Source organism: Balaenoptera borealis, assembly GCF_965194805.1.
Source record: "Balaenoptera borealis genome assembly, chromosome: 5".
In the NCBI taxonomy this organism is placed as follows: Eukaryota; Metazoa; Chordata; class Mammalia; order Artiodactyla; family Balaenopteridae; genus Balaenoptera; species Balaenoptera borealis.
Window position 1 is genome coordinate 87093265 of NC_138862.1, and position 16471 is coordinate 87109735.

At 38.1% G+C, this 16471-nt stretch overlaps 1 long non-coding RNA gene across 1 annotated transcript; it reads right to left on the reverse strand.

Annotated features, from left to right (window-relative positions):
- Nucleotides 1-3657: 3657 nt before the first annotated feature.
- Nucleotides 3658-16006, reverse strand: LOC309629598. The gene is made up of 2 exons (XR_014245132.1): nt 11413-16006; nt 3658-11381 (listed from the first exon to the last, which is right to left on the reverse strand). It is a non-coding gene; the product is annotated as an uncharacterized lncRNA (long non-coding RNA).
- Nucleotides 16007-16471: the final 465 nt, after the last annotated feature.

Here is a 16471-nt window from a genome sequence, read left to right on the forward strand (position 1 = left end):
TGACATGTGTTATATGTCAAGTCACCCAGAACTCACAACAAAAAAAAGATTACCAGACCAAAATCCCAAATACAGACATTTCTGAATTCATGGCAAAGATCACATTTACAATCTTGCTTATTCCAACCCTTACAAAAACTAATGCAGTAGGACGTGGATTGCCATGGCGATGGAGAACAGAAAAGAGTACAGCCCAGTGTTTCTTAAAATATCATTCAAGAATTTCCTGCATCAGAAGCACCTAGAATGCTTACTAGAAAATGCCACACCTAGACCCTCAGAACCAAAATCTCTGGGGATTAGGCCAGTAAACTTAGATTACTATCAAGTTCCCTGGCTGATTCTTATTCATTATATCTCTGCTATAACATTATAACAATATTTATTAGCGTTAACTCTGTGAAGCTGGGCTTCAGACAGCACCTGGCCTGCTAGCATAATAAGCAGGGGGCATCATGAACACAGGTCAGGAAATTCTCCTGTAACATTCTTCAAGCCAAGCTGTTCTCTGTCATCACACCTCTACCCAGAAGCCACGGGGAGACTATGAGTACTAACAGCAGGTCCTGATGGTGGGAGCAGTGGATTCCAGTTGGCAAGTCACAGACTCCTTTATGGCACAGATTTCCCTTTGAAAGTGCACACGGAGGCATATGCACATATGAGCATATGAGGCACCATTAAGCAGTGAAAAATAATGTGAAATTAGGAGACCTGACTTTAAATCCTAGCTCCAGTAGTACTATTAGTTAGATGATACCTTACTCTGTCCAGTCCTGAGGCTTTCCTATGTGATCTTGGGGAAATTGTTTAAATTTAAACCTCAGTTTCCTCACCAGATAATTACTTCACAGGTGTGAGGACTAAATGAGCGCCAAACACAATTTCAGAGACGTAAGTAGGTACTCAACAAAGTTACTCAGTAATTCTTTACCTAGACACATGTGTGTGAAAAGTGTGTGAATTATAAAGAGCTACACAGAAGGATGCAAGGATGCAGTACTGTTAGTCAGAATGAGCATGGATGGGTGACAACCTGTGTTAGAATTCCAATTCCATCACATACCATCCATGTGACGTTGGGCAATTTACTTAATCTCTCTATGCCTCAGTTACCTCATTTATAAAGTGGGGATAATAGTATCCATCTCATAGGCCATTGTAAAAATTAATAAGAGAATACATTTAAATCCCTTAGCACAGAGTCTGATACACTGTAAGCACTAAGCAAATGTTCACTATTATTATGTTACTAGTGTAAGATGTTAATAGCAATGGCCGTATATTATATAATAATTTTCATAATTGATCTCCATGATAACTTTGTCAGGCAGGCTGGTAGGTCTTGTTTTCCTCATTTTACAGATGAGGACACAGGATATAGGGTCTAAGAACACTGACCTTCATCACACGACTAATAAATGGCAGTCAAGGTATGAACCTAGGTCAGCATGAAGTTTGCTCAAATTATCTAGATATTTATTCCAGGCTTCCATTTCACTTTGACTGTCTAAACCTAGTTTAGGACTAGTAAAACAAATTTGTTTGGAACTTACTTACAGAAAAGTGTTTTTCATAAGGGTTGCAATCAAAAAATTCTTAAGACTGGACAGAGTAAAGAATCATCTCCCTAATTTGTTTTGAAGACGTTAAAACAGTATCTCCATTGTCATAGATCCTGGAATTTTCTACTAAAAAATGTATTTATGTCTATATTGATGACTTCTAATAATCAAAGACTGTCCATAAAACTACAGTTAACTGACTATACTGCTGAACTGAATGAATAAGCGTTTTCAGAACTCTAATGGAAAACTGATGAATTCATAAAAGTGCTAACAAAAGATCAAGATGAAAAAAAAATTAATTTCATGGGACTGAGTGAACTGATTAGGATGATTATAATTTTTGTGACTTTCTGTTTGAATAAAAAAAAAATGTTAAAAAAATTCATTCCAATATGCATCAGAAAAAAAAAACAAAAACTACAGTTAACAAGTTGTCATGGCACTTGTGGTTCCCTCATAGAATTCCCTTTTGAATTCTGCCCCTCCTCTCCAGTTCCAATGCCCCTCACCTGGTTTAGCACCTCATTGTCACCCCCATAATTAGCACAGTAATCCCCTATTTAGTCTTCCTACTCTGGTCAGTCCTCACACGGCTTCCAGAAATATTCTAAAATTAAATCTTATTGTGTAACTCCTTGGCTTAAAAATCTTCATTGCTCACTGTGTCTGTTTGAAAAAATATCCTGTTATGTTAGCTGGCCATTAAGACTCTCACAACCCAACTTCCTTTCCAGTCTTGTATTACCCTCTCCCCACTGCAGCCAACACTGAATGTTCCAGGAGATTTCACTTGCTGCTTCCTCTGACTGAAATGTCCTTCACCCACCAGACCCCTTCACCTGGAAAACTCCTACTTCTCTGTCAATTCTCAGCTCAAATAGAACCTTCTTTGTAAGGCCTTCCCACAGGACTTGGTTACACACGGTGAAATATAAAATGCATCATGTTGCTTCTGAGTATGTGGTGATTCTTTCCTCTTATGCCCTGAGGCTTTCTTTTATAGATTCAATCCTCAGTAGCCACTGATGACTGTGCCTGGCACATGGTAGATTCTCAATTCATATTTAATATACAAATGATTAGACAATAAGAGCTAGTTTTATCAGGGCCTTGTGGGAATGGATCCCAGGATTGGAGAAAGAGATAGGCAGGGAGGCTGGAGAGTGAAGGCAGGGAATAAATCAACTTTTTTTTGCTGGAGTTCTGCCTGGGGCTGATGGTTGGTGAAGACGCTCCCTCAGGCTTCACATAAATCTTTTTGAACTCTGGTTACCTGTTTACCATTTCCCACCCAGGTAGGTTTGAGCTACAACTGTCTGTTGATATCCCCCTGAAGCAGATGAGTAGCGAAGTTAATAGATAAGAAACAATTCTTTGGAGTTGGCACAGAGGATAATATTACCAGATCTAGCAAACAAAAATGCAGGATGCCCAATTAATTTGAATTTCATTGATAAGCAATGAATACATTTTAGATACTTATATCCTGTATTTTATCTGGCAACTCTAAAACAGGGCCATCAATTGAGTTTGGCACAGCGATGAGTATTTTATTGAATTTTTAAATGTTTCACTTCTCTCCAAAAAAGATTTAACACATAAGATAGATTAGTAAATTAGAAATAGAAAACTAGGAGTGAGTAAAATCTATAATTAATATAATTGAGCTTTAAATTTTGCCCTAAGCTTTCTGAAACAGTGCAACAAGTCATGATAAATTGCATGTGTTTTAGGATTAAAAAAGACCATTCTTTAAAGTGGAAAAGTAGTATTATCATAAAGAAGAAATGTGGTGTAATAGACTGTACTTTTAGTAAGAGAGTTTGTATTCAAGTCCTTAAACAAGTCACAACAACATTCTGGGCCTCATTTCAGAGTTCATCTGTAAACTGGGATAATTATTGTCTGTTCCAGTTATCTACCTATGGCTGTGTAACAAGTTTCCCTATAACTTAGTGGCTTAAAACAACCACCACTTTATTTTAGCTTATGATTCCTGGATCAGGAAATCGAGCAGGTAATGTGTCTGCTCCATGCAGCATTGACCGAGGTCACTCCATGTTATTCAGCTAGCGTATGAGCTGTTCTGAAGGTCCAAGATGCCTTCATTCTCACATCTGTGCCTTCGCTGGATCGTGTGGAAGGCCAGGCTCAACTGGAACTGTGGCCCAATGTACCTACATGTAGTCTCTCCAGTATGACAGTCTCAAGTACAATAATTAGACTTCTAACAAGGCAGCTCAGAGCTCTTGGAGAGTTTGTTCTAAGAGACAGGAAGTTGAAATTGCTAATTTCTTAAGACGTGGGCCCAGAAATGGACTCAGTGATGCTTCTCCATATTCTCCTGGTTGTACAGTTGCAGGGCCAACCCAGATTCATGAACAGGGGACACAGACCCAACCTCTCAATAGGATGAGGGTCCAAAAAATGGTGGTCATCTTCCACTCTGTCTCTTCACCAAGTTCATGGGAAGATGGAGTGAGATGATGTATGTACAAGTACAGATAATGCAAATGGCCTATTAGGATCTAGGGTGCCAGTCCTATCAAAATCTCCCTTAACTGTGGCCTCTACCTAATCCCTGCCACAGACAATCCTTTAAGCCAGGGAAAAGGCATACATGGTATATGAAAATCATATGATTGGGATCCTCACAGGTACTCCTTGGGAAAACAAAAGGACCTTGAATGTTAAAAGCAGCTGATAGATAAGACACTTATTTCCAGCTGAACTTATTTCTAGGACACTGAACTCTGCCTTAGGTCATTGGACCAGTATAACCAATGGTCATCTGGGTGAAAAAGGGCAGAGGAATGCAAAGTGGGGAAGGAGTGCCCAAAAAAAAACAGCTGTTTCTCAAATTTCTTTAGGGGTTAATTCTGAATAGCTTCTTCCTTTTCCACGAGTCCTTGTGATGGCCTTAAAGGACACCTGACTTCACATGATTGTATTTGCAGAAGAAGGACTTGCCCAAATACAGAATGCTTAGTCTTTTCTCCTTTTCTTTATTTTTGCTGAACTGTCAATAAATTCCCAAGTGTTTGAGCTAAGCAACAATGGGAATGATTTCCATTTCTGCTTCCCTCAGCATGAAAGAAGGCAATCTCTTTCCTTTTCTCTTTCCAATCCAAGGAACTTGGTTAACAAAATTAAGAAGCATCAGGAACCACCAGTTGCTCTGGCCTTTTATACTTTTTAAAAAAGAAAAGCAATTCACCAAATATGATTTTTGTTTATTTCTTTTACAACAAGAAGTATTTCCCCCAAGCTTCTGAGATGTTATTTCTAGGCTTGTTCTGTCAGTATCTGAAGAACACTTCACAGCGATGGGATAGCTTTTGGGTGCATGGGGAGAAAATAAGCAGTATTCAGACCCTCAGAGAACACTGCGGCAGCCATGGAGCCTGAGAATATGGCTCATATTTTTTATCATTGTCAAGAGACCCTGATGGTAGATGTTTCAATGACAAATCCCGTAGTTGCATTTCTAAATTAAAGATCCTGAGGCTACTTTGCAGTATCTGAGTTAGATAGATAGATAGATAGATAGATAGATAGATAGATAGATAGAGAAGAGGGAATTTAAAATAGCTAACACTATTAAATGTTTTATGAAAACTCAGTTATATGAAGGCATAGCAGAGGCTAAATACCGGTCCCACGGTGGTGAAAGGATGAGGAAATAATGGGCCCATCGACCCCAAAAGTGTCTTGGTGCTGGAGACATAAAGTTATACAAGATTGGCATAGACAGTAACAATAATCCCAGGAGATGTTATTGCAGTAGAAATTTCAAATGCTCTCAAAGATTTTTTCACAATTAAAATATTTAATTATTTTTATTATAAAATTATTTTGTAATTTTGTCTTCAAATATCAAATAATAAAGAAAGTAGCCCAAGAGAGCTCCCCTTCATCTCCACACACTCTCCTCCCCACCCCTGCAGCGCACACAGACACCTCTTATAATCCCAGTCCCTAGAGGTATCCACTGTTAACAGTTTTAACATAGCCTGGACTTCTATGCACAAATAAATATTTTAAGTTAGTGTGTTCATACTTTATATAATGTTCCATAATATGATTTTTAAATCAATATGTTATAGCCATCTTTCCACTTACACACATAATAAAAATCATCTCGTCTTTTGTAATGACTACATAAAAATTAATTTCCCAAAGTCCACTTTAAACAAGACCCTACTGAGTTTCGGTGGTTTCCGAAAGTTTTCTATTTCAAAGAGTGCTACAATGAACATCCTTGAATTTATATCATGGTAAACTTTAATGAGTATATCCGTACGGTAAATTTCTTGCAATGAAATTTGGGGCCAAAACATTTGCACATTTTGTAATGTAATACATTTGTCTAGGTTGCCTTCTAGAAGGCTACAACATTGCTCACTCCCACTAAGAACCTATAAACATCCCTAGGGAGATTTTTGTGCTGCCACTGGCTGCTTCATCGGAAGAAAAATTTGTTTCTGCCATTTAATGACTATTGAGAAAGTGATGACTTCTCCAGAAGCCAGAGAATCAATGAATAAGAAATCATGGGACTCAAAGACTGGTTTAAAACCCCAATAGTAGCTGGATAGCTTTCTTCAAATCTGGTGCCATGTAAGATGTTTGATTGTTTGAAAAGTGTATATCCTCATAGTCTTCATTGAAAGCTGTTCAAGTGCCCTCTCAGCTGCTTGATGGGATGTATTTGAGTTATTTTCTTTTTTCCTTCCATACAGAATGCACTGAGAGTTCAGTATGATAGGTGAAGCACTGGGCAGGAAGTTATGGTACATGGAGCTGATACTGGCTGTGCCACCAAGTAGCTCGTGAAGTACACAGTAGGGAAATTGATCTGTCAGGGCAAATCACAGCTCGGGCTAGACATGGCTATTTAAAGTGAGTCAAGCATAACAGTTGAAGCCATTGGTTGTGGTTAGATGGGATATGAGGCAGAAATGCTGGGTGGTATCAACAGACATCAAAATTGAGTGAGAAAATGAGAAAAACATACTTCAAAGCAAGCAGAGCAAGAGGTCAGGTGGAGAAAGTGCTTTACAGAGAAGTAGTCCAGACTCTGAATACTGCCCTAGATAAATATAACTTAGACTTAGTTGAAGGTCCTCTGAATTGTAATCTATTCAGCAAAGATGTAAACACACACATGAAATGCAAATATACATCCATGTATGTGTGTACATATATGTATACATACGTGTGTATGTGTGTATTTGTGTGTTTGTATATGTGTGTGTGTATTTAAGGATATAGCAATAATCAGACAAAGTCTTTCTCTTACAAAACTAGTATTTCAGTTAAGGGGACTAAGGATTTTGATCACCAATATTAATGTGTGTTGGGAGGAATGTAGGACTTCCCCACACTACCAGCAATTCTCAGACACCAGGTGGGTGCCCTGCCATTTAACTCAATTACGACACTATCTACCTGAAGACAGCACCAAATTAAAAATGTTAAGGGCTCAGTCTCACAAGACTGCCCTCCACTTCAAATGCCAATTGCGAGTCCATGTTGTCACCTGTGCTTCTGACTGACTGGCTATAGATTCCAATGACACCTTGCTCGGGTTCAATTAATATGCTTGAGCAGCTCATAGAACTCAGAGAAACATATTACTTACTAGAACACTGGTTTATTACAAAAGGCTATGACCCAGGAACAGCCAGATGGGAAAGATATGTAGGGCAAGGTATGGGGAGGGGGTGCTGAGCTCCCTGCCCTCTCCAAGGCCACTCTCCCTGAATCTCCATGTGTTCATCAACCTAGAAGCTCTCTGAACTCTGTCCTTTGGTGTTTTTATGGAGGTTTCATTACATAGACATGATTGATTAAGTCATTGGCAATTGGCAATTGAACCCACTCATGAGTCCCTTTCCCCTCCCCAGAGGTCAGGGGTGAGGGGAGACTGAAAGTTCCAACCCTCTAATCACCTGGTTGGCTCTACTGGCAACCAGTTCCCATACTTAGGTGCATCCAAAAGTCGCCTCATTAACATAATAAAAGACAGCTGTATCACTCTCCTCACTGGAAATTCCAGTGGTTTTAGGAGCTCTGAATTAGAAACTGGAACAAAAACCAAATAAACTATTTCAAAGAGAATAATGAGAGGTAGATTTGTTAATGACTTTTGAGCAAAGGCTTGAAGGAAGTGAGAAAATGAGCATTATAGATAGCTGGAGGAAGAACCTTCTATGTACAGATTCCCAAGGTTGAAGTGAGAAAATGAGCGTTATAGACAGCTGGAGGAAGGTTGAAGTATGATTGGGGTGGTGGAGGAGCAGCAGGGAGGCTCGTGTGCCTGGGCCAACTGACAACCAAAGGAAACGTAAGAGAAGGCAAGATCAGAGAGGCTACTGTGGCAGACCATGTAGTGTTGCAGGCATGAGGTCTCAGACTGAGTGGAACAGTGCTTTAAAAGAGTTATTCTGGCTGCTGTGGAAAAGAGTCTGCAGAGGGGGAGGGTGGAAGCAAGGCCAGTCAGGCACATGTCCAGGTGAAAGACCAGAGTGAAAACTGGAGAGGTAGAAGGAAGTAGTTTGCCTACTTCAAAGGTAGAGTGGGCAGGATTTGCTGATGGATTGGATTTGGAATATGACAGAAAGAGCATAGTCAAGGGTGATTCAAAGTTTTGGGCCTGAACAACTAGAAGAATGGGAAAGCTGTGGAAAGAACAGATTTAGAGGGAAGTGGGAAACAAGAGTTTGACTTGGGGGACTACTAAGTTTGAAATGTTTATTAGGCATTTAAGCAGAAATGTCAAGTAAGCAGTTGTAAACGCAAGTCTGGAGTTCATGGGCGAGAACAGGGCTGGAGACAAAAGTATTGAATCATCAGTGTAAAGAAGTCATGGGACTGAATGAGATCCTCCAGAGAATGAATGGAGATAAAGACAGGGCCCAAGGACTGAGCCCCAGTGCACACCCATGTTCAGCTGAGAAGAAACCAGCCAAGGAGAGGAAGAAAGAGCAGTGAGGTAGAAGGAAGCCGAAAGAGAGTGGTGTCCCAGTGTTCTGAGAAGTGAGGGTGACAGTCTGTATGAGATGCTGCCAACAGGTCGAGTAAGATGGTGACTGAGAATTGACCATTGGATCTGATGACATAAAGGCCATTATCGACCTTTACAAAGCACTTTTGGTGATGCAGGATAGTCAAAAGGCCTTATAGATTAGATTCCTGAGAAATTAGAAACGGAGAAGTAAAAACATCTAGAATAATCAAATCTCTTAAAGAGCTTAGCTGTAAAGGAACAGGGAAAAGATTGATAGCTGGAGGAGAATGAGGAGTCAGGAGTGTGTTGTTTTAAGGTGGGCGATATCCATGTTTTTAGGCTGATGGAAATGAGCAGTAAAGTGGGGACAGTTTATAATGTATGAGAGAGATGGGAAAATCGCAGGCATGAAGTTCTTGAGGAGACAAGAGAGAATGGGATCCAGTTCACAAGGGGAAGAGTTGGCCTCAGGAGCAGAACTTTTGTCTTTTGCAACAAAACGAAAGTAAAGCATTCAGGCACAGATGCAAGTAGATTAATAGATGAGGTGGTAGGAGAGTGTGGAAATTATCTTCTTGGTTTTTCCTACTTACCCAGTGAAATAAAAAATTGAAGTAGTCAACTGAGGGTGAGTTAAGGTAAAGAGGCGTTGAGGATCAGAAGCACGAGACACTAGACTGACTAAGGAAATAAAGGATTGCGGGGCAGCACAAAAGACCTACTTGCGATTTGTGGTCCTGAATTTAAGATGAGGCCGGCAATGTGTAGCAGGTATCAAAATAGTCAAAGGTTGGATTTAATCAGAATTGGGCTTTTGCCAGGTGACTGTGACAGAGGGAAAGAGGAACAAAGGAGTTGAAGACATAATCTTTATGATTATAATTATAATCACAATAGTTAAAATTTATTAATCTCTGTGATGTACAAGACACCATGCTTAGTGCTCTACAGAATTTATCTGTAACCTTTGCAACATATCTTAATGGTAGGTATTGTTATCCCCATCTTACGGGTGAGGAAATTAAGGCCCAGGGATATTCAGTGATTTACAAAAGCTACATATGTCTGGTATGTATCTGAGCTGGGATTCAACGATATTTTGAATATCTTAAATTGATAATAATGACTTCAGTGTTATTAACTTTAATTTCCCAACCATGGCTCATTGGAAAGGTAACAGGGGAAAAAGAAAGCATGACTGCTGAAGTTTGCTTTGGAAAACACCCTACCCACATACTCCCAACCAACCAATATTAGGGCTGCCTTGATGTACTAACTCAAATACTTGGAAAACTTTTCTGTTTGCAAAGACTTTTGAGAGAATAGGGGGATAATGGAAAGAGAGATCAAGTTCTTTGAACCAAGTCCAAGGAATTGATTCTAAGAGCTTTGAAACTTTTTGAAACATCCTTCAATTTCAAAGTTTATTTACTTCTTTCTGTTACTCATGATGGGGGCTTGGTTTCACCTTTTGCCCTCAGGAGTCTCTTGTTTGAGAAATAATGGGCCTTTGGAAATAAAAGAGCAAGATCCTGATCTCAAACGGACACTGAGGAGTGACATTACTCTGCATGATAAATAAAAGGCCCTCTTCATTGAGTGTCATTTCTGGAACCCAAAAATGTGTCCAGGTTTAGGGGCCCTGGACTCAAGAACAGAGAGTTCGTGTTCAAAATCAATCCTAAATGAGGGAGAGGAGTGGGCCCCTCTAATATGGCATTAGCCAAGGGAAATGGGAGACTGGCCAGCTGGAAATAGCAGTATCTACCCCCCAGTTGTGTTTTCCATCTTCTACATTATAAACCCCTTCTGTTAACCTCAAGCCTTCTATAACGTTTTTTTAAAAACCACAGGCTGGTCTTACAAGTTTGGGGGATTTCAGATGGGACCTATGTTCACACATGGGACAAAGTGCTATGTGACTTGCTACAGAAGCCTGAAGAATAGTAATGAGAAAGCAAGAAACCCAAAGAAGTCATCCAGGTACACCCTGGGAAGTCTCAGAATGGGGAAGTAAGGACAAACAGGACTTCCTGCAAATCAAGTGCTACAAAGAACCTCCACTACTCTTACTAAAAGAGAATCCTGAAGGCTGGAGAACTTGGGGACAGCTGAGGTACAGAAACTGTTTGGTTGTCTCTACCACACAGTTTTAACAATACTTGTAAATATTCACGTTCCTTCTTTACAAATAATATAAATACAAGCTGTACTAATGTTAGGTGCCTAGAATTCATGATTCTAGTTGCTGGCTCACAATACCACTCAAGAGACCCAAAGTGACATGAATTCTTAAGGTGCAAAGGAGAAAAAAAGAGGATCCTGCTAAATAGTTATTAATAAACTCTTTTCTCAGAATCCATGTCATAAACTTAGCTTTTTAATCATGATAAATTTATGCAGAAACACATTCTTCCCACATCCCTTATACAAATATGGTTCAACTTCTTCCCCCCCTCACTGAAGTCACAGAAGTAAAGTCCTGAGAGCCTCCTTTATCACTCTTCCTTCTTTTGCTTTACTGGAAATACTTCATGGCAAAACCTTATTTTTACAAAATTCAGAAAACATGGAAATATAATGTAAAAGAACATAAACTCACAGTATCACAGAGAAGACACTGCTAACATTTCAGGGGCATTTAATTCCAGTACAAAAATCAAAAATACCACAAGAGTCTCTCCTTATCTTCATTAGCTGAATATAATATGCTTCTCAAAAAATGTTAGATATTCAATTAACAGGAGCCATATTCCAGTACTCTAAATACAAAAAAAAAAAAGTTCTCAGCCCATCAAAACCTTCCAAGTAATTTCCTCAGCCCATCAAAACCTTCCAAGTAATTTCCTCAAATGTCATTAAAATACTCTTAAACATGAATGTAACAATCCACCAAGAATTTCTGCATAATATAAAGCATATAAAACACCAATCACCTGATTATTAAACTCTTAATGAACTCATTGGTATGTTCACATGCAGTACACATGGAGACTGTACATTAGCAAACACAAATTACATTTTCCCTCTGTACTACAAGAAATATGTACTGTAACACAAATGATAAAATAATGAGTTAGATAATAAAAATAAGATCTGAGTTGGACCTGGGCTGGTAGACCCCTTAGGTGCCTTACAGAAGTGATCTCTGGTAGTGTTGAATGTCTAGACCATCAGGGAGGTGGGGAAAATGGTAGTGATAATGCACGTCTTGTTTACACGCCTGTAGGAAACAGGTGCAATGAGCCTGCAGCGATCTGTATACCCTCTTGCCAGGACTCAGGAGCAACTGAAGAGTCTTCCCTAAACAGTATTTGCAAATCCCTTATAGTTTTGTTTTTAATTTAGATAATGAATTTGGATACTGAATTGGTTAGTTAATTTGGGGTAATTTTTTTTACAAGTGATTACAATGAATGTTCGTACAGTAGTAGTCAGATAGCAAGGAATTTTATATATATGTAAATATATAGTATGTGTACACACACACCATATATATATATAAATATTTAATGGATATATATATATGCATTCTGCTATTATTATTATGACAGAAACCACTTTTTCATTAATATTTACTCATACATTTTCCATGCTTTAGTATCCAAGTCACTATTTTTAAAGAAGAATAGTGTTCCATCATATCCAAATTAATAAATTATCATTTTCCTATTGTTGGCCATTTAAGTTGTTTCCGTTTTCCACTATTACAAGCAATGCTTCATATATAAATCTTAGTGTAAATTTGTGATTATTTCTAAATTATTGAAAGTGGAAATACTAAGTCACCAGGTATAAACATTTTTGAAGATCTTGATCCATATTACCAAACCATCCTCCAGAAAAGTTGTACTAATACTGTAAGAAAGTATTCATTTAAAACGTCTCTCAATACTGAGCATTTTCTTTAAAAAAAAACTGCGAACCTGATAAGTGCAATGATGCTCTTACATTCAAGTAACCACTTCTTTCATTGCTACTTTTGCTAACTTTTTATTTGTTTATCATTTGTATTTATTGACCATTTATACTTCTTATTTTATAATTTTTATTCATGCTTTGCCCATGTTCCTATTGGATTATTTTTAAAAACTGTATTCATAAGAGTATTTGCATATTAAGTATAATTGCCCATTGTCTGCTTTTTATGCTGTGAATATTTTTTCTTCTCAAAGCCTGAGAGATTCCAAAGCTCAAGCTATATTCCCATTTACCAAATTGGATCAATCCCCTTAGGAGTACTTGCTGATATAAATGAGCCTTATCAACTCATTCCGGCAGAGAATCTATCACATTTCCTACCCACCCCACCTCACCTCAAAAGCTTTTCTTCTTCACATTGGGTGAAGAATCACATCTTCAACACTGGTCTGGGCCTCCTCTGGCCTGTCCTAGTTTTCAGGAAGGTCCAATTGGCTGGTCAGGTAGTTCTTACACTCCTTTTCTTGAAGCACTCAAGCCCTGGGATTCCAGCACTTTTGAGCTGGTTATAGAGGCTGGCCAGGACAGAGGCCTTGATCAAGTTAGTCCCTTAACTTATCTAGGCCTCAGGTTCTTCATCTGTAAAATCAAGTGCATGATCCAGGTGATATCCAGCATCCCTTTCAGCTCTACCCTTCTGTGGATCTTAATATTTAGTTAATACTGCATGTGCCTGAAAATAACTCTGCATTAGGGGCTTAAAAGACTCCATTTGTTTCAAATGCCCAATTCCTTATTTTGATAAATAGAAAATAAACATAATTTCTTTTTCTTCATTAGCATTGACATGGCTTTTTTGCACATTTACTCACTAAAAACTGATGCATCACTTCAGAAAGTTCAAAACATATTATTAATGGAAAGATGGAAGTTTATTCATTCACCAAATGTTGAGTAAGCACTCACAGTGTGCCAGGCACTGTGCTCAGTCCTGAGGACACAGTGATGTGTAAGCACAACTTCTGCTGCAAGGACCTCACAGCCTAGTGAGAAGGCAGATATGTAAATCAATAAGTGCACTCTTGTGAGATAACACCGATGGCATGCGTATAAAACGAATATACAGTCACAAACAAGGCATACAGGAGTAAAGGAAAACCTCACAGTGGAGCTGACACTTGAGCAATGGCCTGAAACAAACCTATGGATTCCCCAGCATGTGAAGGAGAAGAAGAAAGGGAGAGAGCTGCAAATGGAGGGAACAGCATGCGTGAAGACACAGAGGTGCGATCCAGCACAGCATATTCCAGGGACGGCAAAGAGCCAGATAATCCTGGATTATATTTGGTGACTTGTGAGAAAAGAAGCTTGGAAGGAAAAAATAGCAAAGAGCTTTGCTTGTCTTGAAAATAATGTGGATTTTATCCTCTTGTTATTGGAGAAAGTTGAAGGCTTTTTAAATTAATTTACATTTATTTTTGAATGTTGACTCTCATTGCATTATAGAGAATCGATTAGAATAAAGAGAAAGGGGAGGGTGAAAAATTTAGGAAACTCTTATAAGTTAGTCCAGAAAGGAAATAATAAGAGTATAAACTCAGGCACTATGGATGTTTATTACAATAATATACAAGATTCTAGTGATTCATTCTTTGTGGAATTTAAAAAAATTAGTCTCTACCATTGATCTACAAAATCGCCTAAACTTTACTAAATACCAAGATTATTTTACTTCTAAAACGTTATAATTTTATAAGCATTTACCCACAGGCATTATATATCACATCAAAATCTTATTTCCTCTTTCAAAAAAGCCTTAAGGTTCATTTTCCCCCATATAACTGTCTGTTTTAACAGTAGATAAATGGGAGTAGGATAATCTAAGAAAAGAGAATTATCTGAACCAGGATTAGAAACCATGGATTTACCTTGAGAAATAATTCTTCATTCTTTGTAGATTATATCACCTCTCTAACTGATATAATATTGCTTGTCTCTCCCTCTAACAAGAACTCTTTAAAAAAATCAAATCCCCTCTCTTTGTGAGTAGCAAAACCAAGATCATTTTCATTGATATGAGGTAAACCTTTGATTCTATCACATTCCTAAAATGCCTTTGCAAATCTTTATGAGGATTTGCAACTTTTCCTAAGTCTTACAATTCATCCATTGCATTTCTTCCCTTAGGGTATTAATTCATCAAAAAATTTTTCAGATATCAGCATTATTGTGGCACAAACTGAATTTTATCATCATTCGTGTACTTTGAGTTAATTATACTCCCAAATTTCTTTATTCAGTCATAATTATTTGTTTCACATCTGTCAAAGCATTCAAGAATAATCATTTGATTTAGTTGGTCCTCACATTCTTCATTTGAAAAAAGGATGTAGTCAGGCCACAAAAACCATAAGCTTTTTTCCAGCCTTAGCTGTGTGATTCTACATAAAATCAACAGTTTCGGTAATATTTTATTTAAAAGAACTATATCTGAAATATGCCTTCCGAGTAAATTATTTTTAAATTATTTTAAATTATTTTATTTTCAAAAATTATATACTATTTCAAATACACCCAAAATAATTTATGTTCTTGAATTACTATTGAGAATTTTCCATTCAAGATGGTGTAAGTTATTTAAGCAAAACAAAGAATAAAACAAAGTTCTTGTCTCCATCTGCCTACATTTAATAGGGAGTTAAGAAAAAAAAAAAAGCATAGAAATACTTAAACAAAGGAAAAGCTTTATGATAAAGGAGTTCCCAGCAAGGGGATGTATTAACTGGAGGATCAATAAAGGCTTCATGAAGGTAATAGAATTTGAGACCAAACTTGGAAAATGAATGAGCTTTCATTCCAAAAGAGTAGGGAGAGAGAATACATTCCAACAAGTGGAAAGCGTAGAAGTGTAACTTGGACTTACTTGGATATTATTGGATAACTTGGATATTATTTGGGGAATAATATAAAAGTAAAATTACTACAAAAGTTAGGGAATGCACAGAATTGAAAAAAGACAGGGGCCAGTTTGTGGAAGACCATTGTATTAATAAGTGTTCTTTTGGTGGCAAGTGACAGAAAATTCAGCTCAACTGGAAAAGGGAATGTGCTAGTTGAAATAACTTAAAGTACATAGGTAGGCTAGCTTTAAGTGTGGTTTATTTAATGTCAGCTGCTAGATGCTGACAGCTTCAAGCTTACATCATTAGAACACCAAGTCTAATGAAGAATCAGTCTGTTCCTACATAATCCTGGAGCTGAGTCCATTTGCCCTGGTTGGTTGACTTGGTCAAATGTGTGACCAGTAGGGATTGAATGTCCTGGTGGGCTCAGCCTGGGTCATATGTTTCACCCTGAAAGCCTAGTAGTAAAATGTTTCCCACCATACAAATGGGCTAGAGTGGGGAAGAGACAGTTCCTCAAAGCGAAAAGACAGTTCTTCCTGCCGCTAGAAGAAATGGCTCTGTGTGGTAAACTATATTCCATGACTATGAATAAAAAGCTAAAGTTTTTGGATATCAGTTGGCAATAGGAAACCAACACGGTATTTGAACGGGGCAGTAATGTGATCAGTGCTGGCCTTTGTGAAATTAACCTGGCTGCAATGTAGATGATAGTTTGGACTGGGAGATGGATAAAGGTGATAAAACTAGCTTTGAGATTGGTAAGAGGTTTAGGGAGTCTGTGCTAGGATGGTGGTGAAAGGAGGAGTCTAAAGCAAGAGACATTTTTGTTTGCAAAGTTGTCAAAGAAAACAAAACAAGTGTAAAGTGTAAATTATTGTAGTGTGATTTCTCAAACTGGTTTGATAGGAGGTCCAACTCTGAAGCATCCACCTTGTTTGTTCATTTGGAAGAACATTGCTGCCATCTCCTAGTCATCAGAGTCTGTATATTGATACTTTTCTTCAACCATAATTCCCCCACCACCTTGGGGTCTGCTGTGTGGGCTTTTGAAATTCTTTCCAGAT